Genomic DNA, 23,664 nt, shown 5'->3' on the forward strand with positions numbered 1-23,664 from the left:
GAAGTACCTCAGTGTGAGGGTAGCATGACTTGAGCTGGAGATCTTTGTATCTGCTGCTCTCCAGCATCGCCAGCAGATGGGGAAAGTGAGAAGGCTGCAGGAAGGCAGCATGAAGGTAATGCTCTGGCAGCATCTGTAGTGCTCAGGGACATCATTTAGTGGCAGTGGCTTAGCAGCAGTGGTGGGATTGTCAGCTCTAGGACTAGATGATCTCAAAGGTATTCTCCAGCCTTGACAGTTCTGTGATTCTGTGTGCAGTGAGCCCTGAGGCTGCTCTCTAGCACTGGAGAAAGTGGTCTGATGGCTGCCTTGCTGTTAGGTGTTGCAGACAGTTGGTTCTTATAGCATTCATCCAGGGTATTCCTGGATTTTTCCTTTTTCCCCCTTTCTTGCTAAGGTTTCCCCCTAGTAACAGAAATGTCAGCGGTGTTATGATGATGGTCTCTTTTGTTTAATTATTTCAAGTAATGTATTAGCAATCTGAAATGCAAGTTGATATTAAGAAGCTGGGTATTTCAGTAACTTTGCAGCTTTTAGGGTGTTTTGCCTGTGAAATACTGCTCTCTTTTCTAGAAATGCCTGTGCTGCTCTAGGTCTTGCAGTGGATAGCAAAAGGGCAGTTTTTGTCACCTCTCCTCTTCTGGGCAGTTAGATGGTCCTGATCAATAGAGTGACATGTCACAATCTTCCCTTTTAAAAGGCTTCCTGGAATCTTTGTTCCTGTGGTGGCCAAAACATCAAAGCAGGAAAACGCTGCCCCGTGGTACAAATGAGTATCTCCTAGGAGTCCTTGTGTCAAGTGTCTTCCTGGCACAGTTAAGTGCCTTTATGAACCCTCATCTATTGACTTGCTCAGTTAACTCCTGGATGGCAAAATGACCATTGTGATAGGAAGATGTGCTCAAGGGTATTTCTGAGCTTTGTGCCCTCAGGAGACCATTAGAAAACTACAGGAGTAGCTCACTGCTAAACTACAAGAGCCTACAGAAGAGAAGGTGCTGAGAAGGGAACTTCAGAGCTTATGTCCAGTACCTGAAGGGATCCTACAGGAAGGCTGCAGAGGAACTTTTTTCATCAGGGTGTCTAGAGACAGGATAAGGAACAATGGTTTGAAGCTGAGGGAGAGCAGGGTTGGACTGGATCTTAGGAAGAAGTTCTTCAGTCCAAGGGTGATGAGAGTCTAGAATAGGCTGTCCAGGGAGGATACTATAAGAATGGCCAACCAAGCAGTAGCAGTCCCTCTCCTGTGCAACTGGAGTAGGAACTTCCATGGGCAATAAGAGGGTGACTTCTGGGTGGGAAGAGTCTAATGTCAATCATAAAAATAACTGCTTCAAGTCAGTATAAGTGACCTTCATGACTTGATGGCCATGAAAGTTCTAGTACTGATCTGTCATCTTGCTGTCAACCTGCAGACAGGTGCACAGAGCCATACTTGAGGGCATCACAGTTGGAATCTGCCCCTTGGTCATCACTGACACAGGGCAGAGGTACCTCAGCAGCTGGTTAGGAAGCCCCACTGCTCCCATGCCTCATTTATTTACAGGCATATTCTGGTGTTATGGAAAAGGGGACAATCACCTCTGTTCTCAGAGGACCCTTTATTAAGGCCCTGCAAAGGCAATGAGCTATTTTCTGTTAAATTTGAGACACAGGATCAAACCCTGATGCAGGCTCAGGTTCCTTTGAACAACTTTACTGCCATTACTCATCTCTGACAGCACTCCACCTCTGCACTTCAGCAGATTATGGGCTTAATTTTATAAACTCCAGACATGTTTTGTGATTTTTTTTTTTTTTTTTTTTTTTGTCCACAGGCAATCAGCTTTGGCTGGAAATATTATTCTTAAATCTGTGCACTTAATGGAAAATGGCTCTTTGTGTGTTTCCTCCACAAATGATGGTTGTCAATGTTTAATCAGTGATGGAAAAGGAACCTGGCAGCTTCACACCATTTTGATGAATAGGAGACTGATGTTTCTGGTGAAAGAAGCAGGTTAGGCCCCAGCTAGCTCTTTGAAGTACTTTTGTGAGTCATTGTCAGACCTGCTGTGGGGTCAGGATAAGTTTGCTGCTCCTTGCACAGGCACCAATTTCCTGTGCAAAGCATTGGGACGTTTTAGACAGCAATGCCTGCATCTATGGAGAGTAAACCAGGGTGTCAGCTGTAGGCTCTTGGCAGAGAAACCTAGAGGTTGTCTTTCCTCCTCCAGGTGGGTGTTGAGCAATGGAGATAAGCACAGCCAAAGGTTTTTTTTTTAAAGAGGTTGGAAAGCGACATTGCACTTGTGTTTCTTGGATCTTTCTAAAGAAATAACTCCTGTCTACATGGCCACAGGAATGGTGCTGGCACTGACAATTGACTGCCCTTTTTGTAACGGAATATGCCAAGGTTTCCAGCATTTCCCCCCACCAAGTGGAAGATGTGCAGGCAGGGATGAGATCTGTGTGTGCTCAGTTCTTTTAAAGACTTTTTTTTTTTTTTTGTATAAGTCATGCAGCTTTGAACAATTCTTCTTTGACTCATTAACTGTCAAAAGCAAATGTAGATGGGAGGCATAAAACTTTTTTTCAGAACAGAAGAGCTGCAATGCAGTCTTCCTCCTTGTGGAAGCATCCTTCACATGAGTCCAGGTTTGTACATGACCAAGCTCTGCCACGTTACCTGGCAGGTAAGAAGACAGGGAAGAACAATTCTGTTGCCTGATCGTGAAGTGCCGTTTGAGAGATCGTTGTCTCATCTTTGGGTATCTCACCAGGTCTCCAACTTCTGGCCCAGTGGAACATAGTGGGTCTCTCTCAGGTCCTTTATTGTATCTTGATCAGAGGCCTGGCAGCCCTGCCCTGTGAGGAAAGGCTGAGAGCTGGGTTTGCTCAGCCTTCAGAGAGCGAAGGCTTAAGGGAGACCTTACTGCCATGTACCAGTACATAAAGGCTACTAGGAGCATGGAGACTCCCTTTTTACAGTAGCCATGTGGAAAAGACAAGGAGTAATGGGGACAACTTACTGCAGGGGAGGTTCCCATTGGACTCTGGAAGAAAATGTTTCCCCAAGAGAACAGTTTGACATTGGAATCATCTCCCAAGGGAAGCAGTGGAGTCCCCTCCATTGGACAGTTAAGACTCAGCTTGGCAGGGTGCTGGGCCAGCTCATTTCAACCCTGCTGTGACCTAGAAAGGTTTGACCAGATGATCCTTGGGGTCCCTTCCAAGCTGGCATTCTGTGATGGCTTGTCTGAATGTATCATCTCTCCTAGGGTCTCCCAAATGGCACAAGATACTTGTGCTTAGACCCATCTATATGGCCTGAATTTATTAAAACAGCTTGAGGTTTGTTCCTAGCTGATTGAAATACAACCTCAAGTTGTGCCAGGGAGGTTTAGATTAGATATTAGAAGAAACTTTGTCCCTGAAAGGGTTCTCAAAGCCTGGAACAGGCTGCCCAGGATGCTGGTTGGATCCCCATTCCTGGAGGTGTTTCTAAGAGGCAGAGATGTAGTGCTGAGGGACATGGCCCTTGGTAGACATAGAGAATGGTTGGAGGCAATGATCAATTCTGTGATTCTAATTGTGGGCAGTGATCAATTCTGTGATTCTAATTGTGGGAGCAGAGAGATGATGCATAGGAAGCAGGAAGGTGAAGTGTAGGGTCTGGTTCTGTACACCATGACTTCAGAAAGATGGAGATGCATTAAAAGAAGGCTGCAGGAGACCCATAAAAATTACTGGATATTTAAAGACCACGGGGCATGATCTTCAGGTGATGTGAAATCACTTCAGGCTCAGTACCTCCTGAAGCACTGAGCTCATTCAGCTGAGGAGCTGATTAAAAGTGTTTTTTTTTTTTTAACATTTTCTTTCTAATCTAACCTTAACAGTGGCAATTTACATTAACTTTTCAGTGCCATCAAGTTTCCCCCAAGGCTTACAGGAAAGAATCATTTGAATGTCATAATTTAACTCTCTTTTATTTCATTTTTATTTGAAACTGAGCTAGAGTTGTGGGGTTTTTTTTTTTTCAGTTTCTATCTTAGCATTATTTAAAAATGAACACAGCTGAGATGGAAAAAAGGAAATACCTTTTAAATACAAGGCACAATTAACCTCTGAACCCTATTGTCTCTTGAGGATATTGCCAGAAGTTTAATAGGATCAAAAAAAAAAAAGGTAATAGATAATGAGAATCTCCTGACATATTAGAGGAGATTAAAATAAAAAGGAGCTTAGGGGGGGGGGGGGGGAAAAGCTGCATGCTTCAGGATGGAAGACAGCCTCTGTGTGCCTGAGTGGAGGAAGCTGGGTTCTCAGAGGATGTTGTCTTGTAGCTGTCCTTAATGGACTTGTCTTACTTTGAAACATCTCCTGTTACCCCTTGGCAGATGAAGGATGCTGAGGCAAATGGACACAGCTCTGAAGGATGTGGACATCAGACTTTGTCCTGCTCTGAGTGCAAAATGCTGTGCTCCTGCAGCTCTGACCTCACAGTGGTGTGTGAAGGGGGCTGGAAGGGGCTGTTTGAAAACCCAGCAGGGCAAGCTGCTGCTTTCAGCTGTGGGTTCATGCCTGGCTGCAGATTCATATCAAATTCATCCTCACCACTGTGTTGTTTCAAACGCTGGGGAGGACACTGGTGGTCTTCTTTTCCATAGGGAAGCTTCTCCCAGGCTTCTGCAAGGATTGCTGCAGTTTGGGAAAGAGATGGCAGCCAACGTGGGGGAGCAGCAGGTAAGACACTACCTCAGGAGGGCTGTTTTCCTTCAAGTCTGCAGGAATGGTTGGGATTCACCTTGAGGGTGCTGGTGTGGTCACTCTGGGGCTGCTGCCTGTCATTTATCAGAACTCATCATATTTAGAGAAGCAAGATTGGGTTCTGCCACCCTGTGTTGATAATGGATGGCTTTCTCAGCACGTTTTTGCACTAGTCTGCTCCCGTGGATCCTCAACTGAGCTGATTTCATACCATGATTAATTTTTTGTGGTTCTTTTCTTCCCCCCAATTCTACATCTTGCTCTTTGGGTCTGTCAGTGAGTCATTTCTAACAGTGCAATGCTGCTGGAGCTGTTCTAGTGAACAGACAGGTGAGCTTTGGTTGATTTCTCTTAACAATGAGTAGGTCTCTTGAAGGGAGAGATTGAATTTCACCCTTACTGGTGCTTTATGGGGATCCTCCTTAGGTTCTCCCTTAGAATTGCAGATCTTAGGGGATTGAGTCCACCATTAGTAAGTTTGCAGATGACACCAAGTTGGGAGCAGGTGTTAGAGGGTAGGAGGGATTTCCAGAGGGATCTTGACAGACTGGACAGATGGGCAGAGTCCAACAGGATGGCATTTAACAAGTCCAAGTGCCGGGTGTGAGACATTGGCCACAATAACTCCATGCAGTGCTACAGGCTGGGGTTGGAGTGGCTGGAGAGCAGCCAGGCGGAAAGGGACCTGGGGGTACTGGTTGACAGCAGCTGAACATGAGCCAGCAGTGTGCCCAGGTGGCCAAGAAGGCCAATGGCATCCTGGCCTGCATCAGGAATAGTGTGGCCAGCAGGAGCAGGGAAGTCATCCTGCCCTGTACTCAGCTCTGGTTAGGCCACACCTTGAGTCCAGTTGTGGGCTCCTCAATATAAGAAGGAGATTGAGAGACTTGAATGTGTCCAGAGAAGGGCAACAAGGCTGGGGAGAGGTCTGGAGCACAGCCCTGTGAGGAGAGGCTGAAGGAGCTGGGGGTGTTCAGCCTGGAGAAGAGGAGGCTCAGGGGAGACCTCATTGCTGTTTACACCTACCTGAAGGGAGGTTGTAGCCAGGTGGGGGTTGGTCTCTTCTCCCAGGCAACCAGCACCAGAACAAGAGGACACAGTCTCAAGCTGTGCCAGGGGAAGTTTAGGCTGGAGGTGAGGAGAAAGTTCCTCACAGAAAGAGTGATCTGCCATTGGGATGTGCTGCCCAGGGAGGTGGTGGAGTCACTGTCCCTGGAGCTGTTCAGAAAAGGATTGGATGTGGCACTTGAAGCCATGGTTTAGTTAGTCATGAGGTGCTGGGTGATAGATTGGACTTTGTGATCTCTGAGGACTGTTCCAACCTTGTTGATTCTATGATCACTGTAACAGTGGAATAGCCCAAAATGGGATGCTGAGAAGAGATTTTCCTCTTGCACTTTTGAATATGCAAGTTAAACATCAGATGTGGGGTGTCTGCTGTTGGCTGAGTCTGATGGAAGCAAGAAGAGGCTAACAGAGTTGGATTATTGGGCTAAATTAATAGGTGCCATGCACGCTTTAAAACCTGATAGCTTCTTTCACACTTACTTACCTGGAAAGCCTTTTCCCAAGCCACTTGAACAGCATCATGAAGTCTCTTTGCATCATCTTGCAGCTATTTGAGGCATATGTTCATGCTTCCAAGTTGTGTGGAAATCATGTCAGACAAACCCCTGACTTGAGAAATTGCATCTTTTCCTGTGAGACTGAGCCAGACAACATATTTACATTGATGTCTGTTAATAGAGGGTCTGGCCTGATCTTATTTCTGTTACACAGAGAGCAGAGGCTGTGTGTTGTTTATGCTGTGGTCTACTGTCTTTTTTCATCTCTTTTTGGTGCAGTTAAATGCTCCTAAAAATGAGAAAAGAATGGACTGAGATGAAGAAAGAGAAATTGCCCCTCTTCTTTTGAGTGTTACCCTAAAGGTTTGAAAACCTGTAAATGTCACAGACTTTCTTTCTGTGGCCCTTAACTCAATGGGAACAGACTTCAGATGACAATGAGTTTCAGGCTGGGTCCCTCTTACCTTTGGCTGCTTGTTCATTAAGCTTTAATAGATTGATAGAAGAAAGGGCTGTAAAAGGTCTGTGACTCTTTCAGAGAGGTGCTGCCTTGCTTTGAAGGTCTTGGTGCTTAATCACTCTTGCAGTCTTGTTTCCAGTTTGAATTTTTCAACTTGACTTGCCTACCACTGCTTCTCCCTCTTGCCTCTGCTTGATTACAAATCTTGCTCTGACCCAGCACCCTTGTAGGTCTCATCTGGAGAAGGCAGGCAGCATGAGCTTTGAATTCTTCCATGTTTGGGTCTCTCCATTTTGGTGCCATAATTTTCCAGATGTGGACACCAGAAGTGGAAGCAGCATTTCCACTTCAGTGCTATCAACAAACCTTATTTTTCCTAGGTGCATTTAAAGGAGGAAGGTTCTTAGGATTTCTTGTGTCTTCATAGCACTCAGAATGACAATAAAACCATTCTCATTGTCCATTATTTGATCATTTAAACTGGATTCATTTTAAGTCACTGCTCTGCCAGCACACCCTCCCTTCTGTAGGTATGATCTGCACTTTTCTTTCTAGAGGTATAATGTGGATGGGATTTTATTAAAATATTTTGTGGGCTTAATTGTTTCATTTGCTGAGTTACCTCAGCTCATTCTATAGGACTGCTCCATCTTTGCTCTTTATCATTCTGCCTGCTTTTGGCAGCTGTAATTGTGTGCATTAACCTTATTTCAAAACCATTTATGACACTGTTCTCTGCTCCAAGGTCCAGTACCAACCCTGAGGAATCAAATTGGAATTCCTTGGGTTCCACAGTGTTTTCCTTTCTGTGACTAATTCTAGAGATTTCGTGGGCCACTTGTTAATTCACTTACTGTGTGCTTTATTAATAAGGTATAGTGTCATTTTTAGATCAGATTATTATCTGCTTATGCATAAGTCAAGTGCTTTAAGAGCCTAACATCCTCAATTTGTCTTTTTTTTTTAAGAAAATTGTGATGTCATCAAATGCTTCAACGAGATTTGGTCAGTGAGATCTGCTTTCTGTCCATCTGCACTGACTGGAATTGTATTCCAGCAGTTATTGGTCAATTGATAAACTGGGACAGGTTTTCATAGTGTCACAGAATGGTTTGGGTTGGAAGGAGCCTTAAAGATCGTCTAGTTCCCACCTCCTTGCCATGGGCAGGGACACCTCCTGCTAGACCTCATTGCTCAAGACCTCATCCAACCTGGCTTTGAACACTGCCAGGCTTGGTGTCTCCACAACTTCCCAGGGCAACCTGTTCTAGTGTCTCACCACCCTCATGGGGAGGAATTTCTTCCTAATGTTCAATCTAAATCCTGCTTCTTCCAATTTCAAGCCATCATTCCTTGTCCTGTCACTATATGTCCCTCCACAGCTCTCCTGTAGCCCCCTTCAGGTACTGGGAGGCAGCTCTAAGGTCTCCCTGGAGCCTTCTCTTCTCCAGGCTGAACAACCACAGCTCTCTCAGCCTGTCCCCATAGGAGAGGTGCTCCAGCCTCCTCTGTGTGACCATGGCAAGGCAGGCAAGGTGACAGCAGCAGTGAGCTGCAGGGCAGCAGGACTGGGGCTGTGGCTGGTGCTGGTGGCCGGGCTGGGTGGCTCAGCAGAACAGGGCAGGCTGCTGGCCAAGGAGCTGTGCATGACCTACACCACCAGGATGCTCCTCAAGCTCCAGATCTGTCTCTCCCGAAGCTATAAGCAGGTGTTTGAGTATATCTGGGGTCATCAGCCAGCAGTCCCCAGACATCTGAAGAGGAGAATGACCTCCTTCAGCTTATCTACAGGCACACAGCATCCTTCCTGCCTCTCTCCAGACCAGCACTAACCATCATTGGCACACTGGGTTTTAAAAAGTATTATTCTAGAAGAGCAGCTGAGCTGGTGAAGGGCCTAGAAAATGAGGATGATGAAGAGCAGCTGAGGGAACTGGGACTGCTTAGGGTGAGGAGGTGGCTGAGGGGAGACCTCATTGCCCTCTACAACTACCTGAAAGGACAGTAGGGAGGTAGGTGCTGGTCTCTTCTCACAGGGAATTTGTGGACAAGAGGAAATGGTCTTAAGCTGCACCAGGGGAGGTTTAGGCTGGACATTAGGAAACATTTTTTTCACTGCAAGAGAGTGGTCAAGCACTGGAATAGGCTGCTCAGGGAGGTGGTGGAGTCACCATCCCTGGAGGTGCTCAAAGGCCATTTAGGTATGGTGCTTAGCAATATGGTTTAGTGGTGAGCTTGGAAGGGTAGGGGTAATGGTTGGACCTGCTGATCTCCAGGGTCTTTTCCAGCCTGAATGATTCTGAGAGTTGTGAATTTGCCCCTGCTAGATGAACTTGTCTTGTACTCGTGCCTGCTGTCCTGCTTGCCTTCCTCAAAGGTATGTGCACCAAGCACAGCAGGGGCAGCCACCTCCTGAGGTAGCTCTAGGACATCATTAATGTGTAAGATAAACTTTGAACATATCATCAAAATATTGTAGTGTCGGAAAAGGCTAAACTGGAGAAATTATTTTTGTCACATGAGACCCTTTTATTTTGGTACCATTTTCAGTGGAAGAAAACCCCTCCATGAACCAAAGTATTAGTTACTAGTTAATAACAAACGTTGCTTAATGCCAGTTTAACCAAAGCACCTTCCTCTCTTAATGAAGTCCTTTGTCCTGTGTTAATGAAGAGCAATAAATATAGGTCGCAGCAAATCACTGGGAAAAGCAAGGTGACAAAACATGGAGCAGGAGAGTGATCTAATTATTGAGTTTGCCTGCATTTTCCTGGCCCTTTGAAGTCAAATCAAGCTGCATATAGTTGAAATGCAGAGCACATGTCCGGGATTCAAGGAGAGGTTGAGCATCTGGTAAGAGCAGCAACCTCTGCCTTTGTGTTGGCTTAAAATAAAACTGGATCTGCTTTAACCAGGAAGGAGACTGAAAATCAGCACTGAGGACTCGACACATCTGGGAAGAATTAAAATCTGAGCTTTCTGAGGCATCATCAGGGGCAGGTGAGAGGCATCCTGGAACTGGCAGGGAATGGGCACTCCTCAGAGACAACTGGATTTGAGCTGCAGCTGTCACATTGGTGGAGAAGGAATTATCTGAACCAAAAGATTTGGGGCCTTATCAAGGAAAGAAGAGCAGCAAAGAGAAATCCTTAAAACGGATGAAATACTAGAAAAGGCAAAAGAACAGTGTGGCAGAAGCATGACTTGGCAAGATGAACCCAGAGCTCTGGCAGACCTGGGAAGGGAAGATGAAACTGTCTAGAACCTGAATCACAAGCTTCATTTGACATTAAGACAAAATCAATCTGGCCAAAACTCTTCCTGCTGGGAAGCCTCCACCAAGAGAATCAACCAGAAGCAGGTCATCTCTGTCCACCAGCAGGAGAAGGAAGCTCTAATGATGGTGTGCTGTGTACTTTAAACTCCAAGCTCTGTGCATGTGTATGAAGCTGTGATGCCATCAGTAAATGGTGTTGTCCAAGAGAGACATCCCATTGCAGCCCAACCCTGAGAAGAACTCACAGCAGAGAATGAGGAATGGTTGAAGTCAGTGCTATGCAGGATCACTGCGTTTCATTTTATCTTCTGGTCTCCAGAGGCAGACATTCCAATAATTATGAGATTTTTCTCTTGAGCATCTCTCTTTTGAGGAAAGACTGAGAGAGTTGGGTCTGTTTAGCCTGTAGAAGACTGAGGGGAGATCTCATAAATGCTTATAAATAAAGGGTGGGTGTCGGGAGGATGGGGCCAGGCTTTTTGCAGTGGTGCCCAGTGACAGGACAAGAGATAATGGGCACAAACTTGAACATAGGAAGTTCCATCTGAACATGAAGAGGAGCTTTAGGGGTGCTGGAGCACTGGAACAGCCTGCTGAGAGAGGTGGTGGAGTCTCCACCTCTGGAGATATTCCAAACCCACCTGCATGTGCTCTCGTGGGACCACCTTTAGGGGCTCCTGCCTTGGCAGAGGAGTTGGACTTGTTGATCTCCAGAGGTCCCTTCCAACCCCTACTATTTTGTGATTCTCTTTTAATGATGCAGGACCAAAAATGTTGAAGTACCTTGACACTTGATTCTCCTGTAAATTGAGGGGCTGACGGAGGGCTCTGGCTGCTTAGAGATCTCTGTCTGTTTAGATAGCTCTGTCTTTTCTCCAAGTTGAAGTGAACAAGCCTGTTTCTCCTCACTTCAACAAACTTCAGACTGGGCCTGAGTTCATCTGCTTGGTAATCTTTGTTGGCAATTTTAACCTGCAGGACTTTTTAAAATTTTTGTGAGTCAAATCACAAACCCCAGTTATTTTATTCTCTTCAGTGCTGCAGGTAATTTGCTGACAGATAACACCACTGTTTCAGAACTGACATGTACCTACTCCTCCTTCAAAGAGAAGAATCTATGTCAACTCTGCAAAGTTGCTAGGACAACACAAGGGAACTTCTGAATTCTTCTCCTGGTGGAGCAGCACTGTTCTTGCTGCTGCATTAATTATCTCACTCTATATTTATCACAGTTCAGGAGAAAAGTGACAATTAAACTGTGACACTTCTGTGGAGAATTGCCATTTTATTTAGAAACAGCATGAAGTAAGGGGGCAGATAATCAAAGTCAAATGGAGCCCCTTTGCCACACTCTGCTAGCAATTGTACTTTAGACAGAGGTTTCTCCATCAGTGCTCAGCTAAGCAATGGATGAAGCTTTCACTTGAGAAAGGGCAGAAAAAGTTTTGGCAACCAAAGTTTGATTTTAAATGAAATACAAGAATCAGAAGTAAAGAACTCCCTAAGTTGTGTGCTTGTGCAGGGAAATGTAGGAGCAGGTCCTGCTGCCAGGGATATTTGGAAGTGTGCTTTTGGTTTAGTGTGAGGTGTCCCTGCCCATGGCAGGGGGGGTTGGAACTGTATGATCCTTGTGGTCCCTTCCAACCCTGCCTGATTCTATGATTCTTACTCTTCCATCAAAGTGTCAGGTCAGCAGAACTGTGGGACCTTCTTCAGCAGAATACTGAGTCCAGATGTGGGTTCCCCAGTTCAAGAGAGACAGGGATCTGCTGGAGAGAGTCCAACTGAGAGATCTGAGGAGGAGTGGGGGACTTGACTATCTCTGCTAGGAAGAAAGACTGAGAGACCTGGGGCTGTTTAGCTTGGAGAAGAGAAGGATGAGAGGGAACCTTATCAATGTCTATAAATACCTGAGGTGTGGGCATGAAGATGAAGGTGCCAAGCTCTTTTTGGTAGTGCCCAGTGTTAGGTCAAGGAGCAACACGTACAAGCTGGAACACAGGAGGTTCCACCTCAACAAGAAGAGACACTTCTTCAGGGTGAGGGTGATGGAGCCCAGGAGCAGGTTGTCCAGAGAGGCTGTGGAGTTTCCTTCTCTGGAGACCTTCAAAACCCATTGGGATGTGTTCTTGTGTGACCTGCCTTAAGTGATTCTGCTCTGGTGGGGGGGTTGGAGTCGATCTCTGGAGGTCTGTTCCAACCCTTAACATTCTGTGATTCAAGGATGACCTTTTCCAGCTTGGAAAATCCGTGCCCGTTTCCATGGTTTATGAAATAACCCCTTCCACTGGCATGATTCCTGAAATCAACTCCTTGAATTATTTTCCTTTTTTTTTTTTTTTTTTTTTTTTTTTGCAAAGGGTTGATTCCTTTCACCTTGGACACCTTTATGATGATGTTACAGATAGAGCAAATATGACATATCCTGAATGCCTCCAACGAGGGTCCAGGTGATTAGTTGGAGAACAAGGGATGATTCTTCTTGCCTAGTGTGGAAAGGAGGAAGCAATCCTAAGGGTGGGTGAACTCACTTCCTAGGCTGTAGGCTGCCCTGTCTGAGCCAAGGAACCCCACTGTCTGCTTGCTGAACACTGTCCCACAGGCAGGCAAAGGTGGTGTTCTGTAGCACACTAAATAGAAGGCTGGAGATGCAGCTGCTTTGCTTTCTGGAGCAGCCTAGCAGAGAAGCAATCTTCAGAAGCTGCTGTGGCAGTTGGGGGGTGCCTTAATTTATGTCTAAGCTGGCAGATAGCTCCCTCTTCACAGGGAGCAAGGAGAAAGCAGGGAAGGATGTGCATTTAGATGCTTCCAGAGCTAATCTTCTGAAACTCCAAACATTAAAGCAATTAAACTAATTTCTATCCTGTCTGATCATAATTGAAAGAGCAGTGAAAAGATTTTTTTTTTTTTTAACCTTGAAAGTAATTATTATTTTTTTTTTTTTTAACTTGAAGGGGGACTTAGAAAAGGAAAGGATGTTAAGCAGAGGACATGAGCAGCACTGTCAGAGTCAAAACGAGCTATTTTTGTTCTCAGAATCTTGCAGTGTTTTCTCCACAGTGCTTATTAGGTAGCACTGAGGATGTTGTAAGGGCTCTTCTGGGACCTGTGTGCACTGTTACTTTGGGAATGTCTACCTTACTTCATGGCCATCATGTGATGTTGTATCTAGAACTGCTTCAGTGCTAGTTGTGCAGAAGAGCACAACAGAGTAGCACAGATAATCTAGAAAGGGCAAACAGATCCATGATCCACAAAGTGCAGTGCAGCCCTGTAAGCAGGTTCTGGTTCATATTTTTGGACTATCTCATCACAAAGTGAGTCCAGTTCTTTACATTTACCCTGTTACCAGGAGAAAAATAATCAGCACTATGCAAATGTGCTTCTGCAACTAGGGTGGTCCTGTGGAAGCAGGAGAAGAATAATCTTTGTCTCTAAGTTACTTGTGAGACAAAATTTGATCTGGTGTCCCCATCATAAGAAGGACACAGGGGTGTTAGAGTTAGATCAGAGGAGGGCCACAAAGATGATCCAAGGGCTGGAGCACCTCTGCTATGAGGATAGGCTGAGGGAGCTGGGGGTGGCTCAGCCTGGAGAGGAGAAGATTCCAGGAGGACCTTAGAGCTGCTTTCCAGTACTGAAAGGGATCTTACAGGAAGGCTGCAGAGGGACTTTTCATGAGGGTGTTCAGAGACAGGACAAGGGGGAGTGGTTTGAAGCTGTGGGAGAGCAGGGTTAGACTGGAGCTTAGGAAGGAGTTCTTCAGTATGAAGATGGTGAGACTCTGGAATAGGCTGCCCAGGGAGGTTGTGGATGTCTCCTCCCTGGAAATGTTCAAGGCCAGGTTGGATGAGGCCTTGAGCAGCTGAGTCTAGTTGAGAGGTGTCCCTGCCAATGGCAGGGAGGTTGGGGTAGATGATCTGAGATCCCTTCTAACCTGAGCCATTCCGTGATCTGCTTTGTTCAGCAGATGGGTTGATTCAGTTATTTCCTGATTTGTATTAAAAATGTGCAGTCACTTTTCAATGTCTTTTGCCTCTGAGGAATTAAAAGGGAACTCAGCTGCTCTTTTTTTTTTCCCCAGAAAAAAACTAAATTTGATTTGCTCTATTTTAGACCTCCTTGCAAGAAGGCTCACAAGAGTATTTAAAACTTGCTAAAAAAGAAAGCCTTATTGCTGATTAATTTTCATTCCCACTTTCATCTTCTTGCTATCACTCCTTTGTCACTGTAGAGGCCAGGATCTACTACTCCATCTGACATGCTGTGTCCTCTCTTGCTCCCTCCTCTTTCTCTGCAGTGTTTCCCTTTGAGATGAACAGGGACATAGAGCTGGGTTCAGCTCAGGGGTTAGGATGTGAGGCTATCAGGGGCAATGCCTGCTAGTGATATGCAGAACAACTTGAGAAACAAGGGCAGCTTTGTGCCCTCAGCAATAAAAATTACACTGTTCTAGAAACAGCCTAAACCTGCCCCATCTCTGATTCCTCACCTTTCAAAACCCTCTCTTAGCAGGGAGAGTCCTGGGCAGTGGTTCTGCAAGCAGTGCTGGCATCTTGTAAGGGGGGTGTGTGTGTGGTTGTTGTCTGCTTGCTTCTTCAGGCAGCATTTCATAATCTTTTGCTGCCTTAAAGAAAGGCAAAGGGACAGGGTAAAAATTCTTCACAGATGGCAACCTCACAGATGAGAGGGTGCAGCCTCCTCTCACTTGGAGATTTGTTGAAAGCTTCCTACTCTTTTTGCTGCTTGAATTTCAGCTTGTTGGCATCTTCCCTGTGAACTTGTTTTGCCCATATGTGAATATTCCCTTTTTCTAACCCAAGGTAGCACTGTTGGCAAACAACCCTGGATGGAAAGGGCTCATTTCTTTTTCTGTCATGATCAGTATGACTTGGTTTTACCTGTCAAACCTATTTTTATGTGCAGTGCCTCTAAAAGGCCAACATAAAAGCACCATGTAATTTGACCATCTTGTTCTTTTGCATAAATAGTTACCCATCAGGATCTTGCCTTGCATCTGAAGCACATGGTAAGTGTAGTTCACATCTCATCTCTTCCTAAGGTTTCACTAGATGCATTCCCAAATTCCTGAGAGGAATTTGTCACCTGGTTTTGTGCTTAACTGGGCTATTACACAGCTGGGCTGTGCATCTGCTTATTTATACAAAGGGAAAAGAGAGTTGAAGTTTGTCCCATTGTTCATGGGAAGAAGCAAGACAGAGAAAGTGAAGACTTCATTTAACTTGCATAGAATCATAGAATTGTTTTGGTGAGAAAAGCCTTTTAAGATCATCCAGTCCAACCATTCTCTAACTCTGCCAAGGCTGGTGCTAAACCATGTCCCTCAGCACCACATCTCTGCCTCTTTGAAACATCTCCAGGGATGGAAATTCAGCGACTTCCCTGGATTCCACTGTTCCAGTGAGAACGCTTTCAGAGAAGATGTTTCTTCTAGTGTCCAACCTAAACCTCCCATGATGCAACTTGAGGCCATCTCCTCTTGTCCTATCCTTTGTTACTAGGGAGAAGAGACCAACACCCATCTCCTTCCAACCTCTTTTCAGGGAGCTGTAGAGGTCTTTTGCAGGAGTGACCTCCCAGATCTCCTGTTGCCTGACAAAGAGGGTCTGATAGTGCAGAATACCTAGGGAAAGACAGTGGCTATGCCAGGGCCTGGGTTGTAGCTCTGATGGCAAAAGGCATGGCACTGTTGGCATCTGACATTTCCCCCCTCCCCAGAGTGGCCTCATCTGTTTCCTAACCCAGACATCATCTGGGAGGTTAGCAGTTAGCAGAAGACAAAGCTGTGCTAGAGAAGCCACCGATATAGAAATGTTGGACAGTTGTGGCAGCCTTGGTCTGTCATCAAATTACAGTTTCTTGTTATGGGTACAGCCTCAAACAGAGCAGGTGGAGTGCTCTGAGGGCTGTGTAAATGATGGAAACCAAGTGATTAATTCATGTTTCGGCTTGGCCAAAGTCCTGCTTTGGAGTTCTCTTGATTAAGTCTTGTTTCTGCTTCTATAAGGACACAAAGAAAGGCCTATTAGAACACAGCTATTAACCTTCCACTTGGAGACCTTCCCAGAAGCAAGTCTGAATATAGCTTCTTCCTGAACTGACTGATCTGAAAGCAAGGTCTGAACCAACATCTGCTTCCACTTTGGAGGAAATAGATGAAGAGTTCTTTGTCTGAAGGTCTCCTTTTGAAGCTGTTCTACTTTGTATTGAACAATTGTCTCCTGAGAAGATTTGAGAAGAAAGAAGAATCAGCTATGTTCCTGTGTTCAGACACAGAGTGGTCAGTCTTAGCTGGATCTGCAGCTGAGGCAGTGCCTGATCCTTGTGTGTCATTTGCAGCACATAGCAGATCAATCCTATAGCTGATTTGTGGTCCTTCTGCTGAAGTGTGTTCCTCAAAGATGTGGATTTGACACCTTACAATTAGATGGTTGTGAAAATGATTATCAACAGGAACATCTCTCTCCTCTTCAACAGCAAGAGATGCAGGAAATGCAACTGCTACTGAATCTGAAATCTCATCCAGAGAAATCTTAATTTATGTTGTTAAATATAAATAATCATTAAAAACCTCCTGGGCTGGGGCTTCTATCACCTCCATGCTACAGGTTGCCCAGGAAGGTGCTGGAAGCCTCATCTGTGGAGGTTTTCAAGGCCAGGCTGGATGTGGCTCTGAGCAACCTGCTCTAGTGTGAGGTGTCCCTGCCCTCAGGGAGGTTGGAACTGAATGATCCTTGGGGTCCCTTCCAACCCTAACAATTCTATGATTCTATGGAACAGATTTGCTGGCTTGACCTCTGCACATCAACCAAGACTTCTGAGAAGACTCTGCCTTGATTTCACGGAAACAACTTTCATAGATGTTTAAAGCACAGAAAGTAAGGCAGTTGAGAGACATATTTTGTTTTTCTCTTGCTAACTCAGTTAGGCACATAAAGGCTGCAGAGTAATTAACATATTGATTTAGAGTAAATATAAATTAACTTCATCATGTCTTAGGTGAAAGCTTGGGGAATAAAAGCTTGATAACAGTGCTACAGCAATGTTCTGTTTCCCTGTGGCTATAAATTGTATGGGCAGGGACTGGGAGTGTGCAGGAGGGGTCGTACATCAAACACTGGCATTCTCTTTCATCTAACAGATTTCATCTTTCTAGTTTTCAACATCAAGAGCTAATGACAGACCCTAATGACTGTGATTAAGATATGCCCTCTTCCATCAGGGCTGAAAGTTGTGATTTGGAAGGGGAGCAGTGAAGCCCACATGAGTGTTTCTCTTGGCTGAAGCTCTCCTTGCATTAACCAACGCACTGCAGAAAGAAATGAGGGGGTAATGAAATTTTATGTGAGGGCTTTTAAACATAAAATGAGTGTAAATTACTGAAAATTTGATTCATACATTTCAACTACCCTAGTGTTATTCTGGCCAGATCAAACATTTGGTTAATGGGCTAGGACTTAAATTTATTTAGTTGTTGGTTTTTTTTGGAGGGCAAAAGAAATAAATAAGAAGTAGTGTTGCTCTCAGGGCTGGAGTCAGCATGACCTCTGTCTGTTGTAGATTCTTCTGTTCAGCTATAAAAGAAGTAGGGGGCTAGGATCTGAGCCTGCAGAAAATCTGTTTGTTTCAGCTGGAATAAAGAAGGAGCAGTAATTACCAGTACCAGTGTATTCAAGCACCAGTTCTTAATTAAAATGAGACTTAAAGAAGCCTTTAACTGGAAAAACTAAAAGCCATATAAGTCTAGTCTCTAAATACTTGAATATTTAAGCCATCTCACTGGCAGCTGCAGTTAGGAGGGGATTCCCTGGGGAAGCACATGCCCAGCTTTGCTCATTGGTGATTTCCAGGATCTAAGCTTATCTTTCCTAGATGTAGATCTGAGAACATAACACCATAAATTAGGAGGTCTTTTCATCAGAACTGAAGAGGAACAAACTGAGCAGCTGACTGAAGGTCTTGTGCAGGTCAGGCTGTGGTCCTAATGGGTGCTTGGGAGAAGACAGCAATGAATAAGGCAGGTATCTCCCTCTTCTGTCTTGCACACACCTTAATCAGCCCCAAAGCCATGGATTTCTACTAGTAGATTTATCCACTAACTACAGTGGATGCAGAGCTTATGGAGATTACAGGCCCCTTTTATGTGGATTTAAAGCAAAACCCATCACAAGCCTTCATTTCCATTTTCCTTCCTTCAAGGACAGATCCTGTATTTTCCCTTCTTGCTTCACTCTCTCAGCACCTGCCACCTTCCTCATCAGATATGCAGGTGAAGCGATGGGGATGGTTTTGGCTTAGCTGTTCTTGCTTCTTCCTGCCAGGAAGATGTTCACTGCTCACTGAGTCACATCCCAGGCTCAGGTCAAATTTGAATCTCACCCCTGAGAGGCAGATGTGTGAAGCTTTGTTGCAACGTGTGCTCCTGCCTGCAGTGCTGATGAGTTGGTGGGATTGAGACAGTCATTTTTCTGGGACTGCATCATCTGGGTGCAGATCAGCCATGCAGCCCCAGTGCTGAGATGTGTTGGAAAGAAAGCTCCAGAGGGAATTTGCATTGCAGGTTCTGTGAATTGGCAATTTTGAGGCCACAAAACATAAACTTATCTATGGTACAGCACTTGGAGTCTTTAACTCCAGGCACAGCTTGTGCCTATCCCCTCTGTAACCTGTCCTGTACCTTAGAATGTCAACAAAGTGACCATGCCTGAGGGCAGTGCCACTTAAACCTTTGCCTCATAAGCAGCACTGCAGACCTGCAGTCTGAGCTGAAGCTATCTAAAATAAGGGAAGGAGCTCTTCCTGCCCTGCTCCTTTGCCTGCTCCACTTTGAAGGTAAATGCAGCTCTATAGCCAACCAAACAAGTTTCAGTGAGCATGAATGAGGATGGATGGAGAGGAAAAATATTTTGATTTGTCTACTTGATGCGCCTGTAAACTCTTCTGAAAACTGAATTTGCTTCAATGTCAAAGCCAGTTCACAGGGGAGCAGGAGCTCTGTGTTTTGAAGGAGGTTCATGTCAGGACAAACCTGCTTCCTAAATATTGTTACAAACCTAATATAAAAGTTCAAGTTGATTCCCCTTCTCCTGAACTCGTGCCAGCTTGACTGGATGAGACCTGGTGGCTGCTCTCTGATTATCCCCAGTCAGTCTTTCCTAGCAGGGAAGCACTCGTGAAATGTCACATGTAGTCATAACATTTGAAATTACTGGCACTATAAATGTGGCATTTATTAAGGCACATTAAATGTACCTTACACACACAGTAAATGGCTTCTGTGCAGTTTGAAACCTGGCTGAACCAGAGACAAAATATTTAGCACAGCAGCAAGGGATTTTAATGGCTGGATGCATGCTAGAAGTAAAGCTGCCTTCATGTAAAGAATTCATTGGTCAGGCATGAACTGGGGCTAACCTTGGCTCTGTTGTTGGAGATAAGTGGCTCTCCGTGTTCTGCCTTTTCCTTCCTCCTAAGACACTAATCCAAAGCATCTTCATGAGTTCTGCCAGAGGAGCCCTTGTCTGTGTGCTTGCAAAAGGCTTTTTGTGCATCTTGTCTGCTGGAGTCATCCCCAGCCACTAATGCAATGAAAATATTGTGGATGCCATGCAGTGTAACAGTGGCTCTCAAAGCCTGTCCTGTGGAGCTCCATGGTGCGTTGGCTGCCCAGATGGTGCTGGCTTAGTCCAACTACTGAGATCCTGGAGAGCAGCTCAGATTTCATTGCTAAGGGTAGTTCCCTATTGCTTCACAGGAACCTAATGAAAATGGGTAAGCAGGGGTGCTGAACAGGGGTGCTAGGCATTCACCATGATTGACTGGTGGTTGGAATGATGAGGAACGTATGAGCAGGCTTCCCTGAAGTCCTTTTGTAATGAATGAGGAGCAGAAAACACATTGAAGTGGGGCTCCTGCAAGCTCATTGAGCTGTCTGCTATGAGGTGAAAGGAAATGGGTGGCAGAAATGTCTCATTTTCTTCATGACCTCTAACTGAAGTGTGTGGTGCCTGGCTCAGCTGCCTCTGTCCATATCACAGGAGATACCAGCCCCTGTCTCTATAGCTTCTTTAGAGGAACCACTAACATACATTTTTCCTCTGTAGATATTCTTCAGGAATAAGAAAAGAAGCTGAAAATCATTTAGGACAAAAGTGAGTGAAGTTCTCCTGCACTGAAAATATTTGCAAAGCCTTGCTGTGGAGTCATAGAATTGTTTTGGCTAGAAAAGATCTTTAAGCTCAACCAGTCCAACCTTTCTTGAACTCTATCAAGGCTGCTGCAAAACCATGTCCCTCAGCACCATGTCTCTGCCTCTCTGAAAAACACTTCCAGGGATGGGGATTCAACCACCTCTCTGTGCAGCCTCTGCCAGTATCTGAGAATCCTTTCAGGAATGAAGTTTCTTCTAATATCTGATCTAAACCTCCCCTGGTGCAGCTTGAAGCTGTGTGGAAGGTCCTCTACAAGCTTACTAACATCAGGGTCAAAAACATACTTGGGCAACATGAGCCAGCTACTGCCTCTCACAGCAGAAACCACTGTCCACAGAGAGAAACTGGGAGCACCATGTGCATGCTGCTTAAAGCAGCCTGAAGAGAGGAAACCCAGCTGAAAAGAGAAACTTTTATCAGCTGGAGGTTGTTGTCTGAGTGACAGAAGCAAGCATGGCTGGCTGCTCTGGCTGGCTGCTAGCAGCAATTCTGCTGCCCAAAGCAGAAGCATTAAGTGTTGCTGGTCCCCTCAGCAGGGCAAGGATGTGGCTGAGATTGATGAGAACAGGGAGCTGGAGCCTGAACTGAGGAGCCTGAGGAGTTTCTGCCATTTCCATGCAGCGTTGGCAGGACCTCAGAGCAGGGCAGTGTTACAGCTAGAGAGAAAATGAAAGTCTTGCACATCCAGGGGGAAAATAGTTCTTCTGCCTGCAAAAATGCACTGAAGAGGGGAGACTGAACCAGTTACCCACTGGTGCTGAGGGAGGGAGCCCTGGCTTGCCATTTAATTGTTGTCTTTTCAGCCCTACAGTGTTGAGAAATGTGAGCTGACAGCACAATACGGAGTCCTCTGAAGCTTCATGTGTTAGTGTCAAATGAAACAAAACCTGGGATTAGCTTTCTAAAGGATTTTGTCTGCTACAGGGAAGAACTGAAAAGCTTTCATAGATCATCTCTGTTGAGCATGACGTTGGGGTAGGAAAGGGAGAAGTGAACATCAAGGAGGAGCAGTGATGGAGCAATCACATGGATTTATGGCTGGTAAGCATGAAGTGCTCTATTTGCCTACCTAATTAGTACCTGCCTGGGTTACAGAAAGTCAAGGTAATTAGCTGAGGCTGCAGATCATGCCTTAACCTGGGATGCATTAAAAATAGATTTCTAATGCCTGGAAGAACTCAAAATTGTTATAATCATGACTGAATTCTAGGTTTGTGGGTCCTCTGTTTCAACTTTTTCAGTTGCTTGACTTAATGTTGTCTAACTACTATCCATTTAGCCAGAAAAAGGATTTTCCCATATAGGAAAAACCTTCCAGTTGGAATGAAGGGGTGGGACACTGGCTGTACCTGTAAAGTAAAACATGCCTGCAAGAGAGCTTGGGAGGAAGCTCCTGCAGAGCAGCTGGGTACTGAGGTTGGATCCTTGAACACAGGAGGTGGCAGCTGTGTTTCAGGCTGGGCTGGAGGTCTTGGTTGTTGCCAGTAACCTACAGCTGCATGCTGCTGGTGCCTGAGGTCTCCTGCCCAAGGCATTTGTGGAGCTGCTGCCTTTTGACTTTAATGAAAAAGAAGAATGCTGTTTGAACAGCCCTTAGTTTTGAGTGACCTCATCACACCAGTGGCTCAGCTGGCAGAGGTCAGCAAGCAGCTTCCTTGAATGTTCAGAGAAGGGTAACAAAGCTGGTTAGGGGTTTGGAGCACAAGCCCTATGAGGAGAGGCTGAGGGAGCTGGAGTTGTTTAACCTGGAGAAGAGGAAGCTCAGGGCAGACCTCATTGCTGTCTACAACTACCTGAAGGGAGGTTGTAGCCAGGAGGGGGTTGGGCTCTTCTCCCAGGCAATCAGAGACGGAACAAGAGGACACAGCCTCAAGCTGTGCAGGGAGGAGTTTAGGCTTGATCTTAGAAAGAAGTTCTTCACAAAGAGATTGGCCATTGGAATGGGCTGCCCAGGGAGGTGGTGGGGTCATCATCCCTGGAGGTGTTTAAGAAAAGCCTGGATGAGGCACTTAGTGCCATGGTCTAGTAGATTAGATAGGGTTGGGTGATCAGTTGGACTTGATGATCTCGGAGGTCTCTTCCAACCTGGTTGATCTGTGATTCTGTGAGTGGCAGGTCAGCACCACGCACTCTGGGGCAGGAATCTCTATCCAGCAGTGCTGGAAGCTAGGAGAAAACTCATTTCTACCAGCTGTCAGTGGGGACCCTGCTGTGAATCAAGACAGAACCTCAGAAGAGCAGGGAGAAGGTTGTTCAGGCCTGAGCTGAGTGCTCATGTCACAGGGCTGTTTATGAGCCATGCTAGAGTGAAAGGAACATTTCTTGGCAGTGTCATTCTTTAAATTGGTGTTTACATTTCAGCAGGCAGCTTGGCTTTTGACAAGCAGGCTTCTTCCAAACCCAAACTGCTTTGTTAGAAGATCCCCAGGCAGCGATGATAATGACAGCACACATCAAATTGCTTCCTGTGGGTATCTTCTGCACTGTGCCACAGCAATCTTCTGAGGAACAGCTGGTGGTTTCACCAAGGCCTCTGTACCCTGGCACAGGCTTAACAAGTCATCCCATGGGGAAATTGCAATTTCAGAAAGGCTTCTGCATCTTGGAACCTGATTGTACATGGTGCAAGCTTGTGCTGAGCAGATGGCTTCCCAGACATCCTTGACCTGCAGAACTGAGGCTGTCTATCTGGTGGCTGGACTTTCCAGGAGTATTTATATGGCTTGAGAAGCCACCAGGGAAAGCATTTTCAATTATACCATTGCTTCTAAAGTAGCCATGTGCTTCCCAACCTGCCAGCTGCACTGAAGATCCACAGCTCAGCCCATTTCTCTGCCTGTGTGCAGACAAGGGCAGAATGCTTCTGCCCAAGCCTGTGAGAACAGTTTCATTTGGTTCTGGTATGGCTTCATTTTCTCACAGTTCTGGCAAAACTGGACTGTTTTGTAGGGCTTGCTCCCTGGCTTAGGTAGTTAACAGATGATGCCATTTAAAAAACTCATAAAGGCATAACCTGGGGAAATACCACAATGAATTAAAAAAGAATCTTTATTGCATTTAATTTTAATTTGATATTTACTTTTCTTTCTTTAACCTTTAGTTATCCAGAAGTCCAGAGGTTCATAGCTACTGTAATTAAATGCTTAATCAGAATTCAGTGTGGGGGTGTATGCAGCATGTGGGTATCTCACAAATCTAGTTCTGACATGACTTGGTTAGCTATCAAACAAGGTCAAATGTTTTAATAGGACCCCATAACAGGACAAGAGGAAACAGCCTCAAGTTGTGCCAGAGGTTCAGGTTGGATTGCAGGAAAAATTTCTTCCCCACAAAGGTTCTCAGGCATTGGAACAGGCTGCCCAGGAAGATGGTGGAGTCCCC

Source organism: Indicator indicator, chromosome 23, assembly GCF_027791375.1.
Source record: "Indicator indicator isolate 239-I01 chromosome 23, UM_Iind_1.1, whole genome shotgun sequence".
Taxonomy (NCBI): Eukaryota; Metazoa; Chordata; class Aves; order Piciformes; family Indicatoridae; genus Indicator; species Indicator indicator.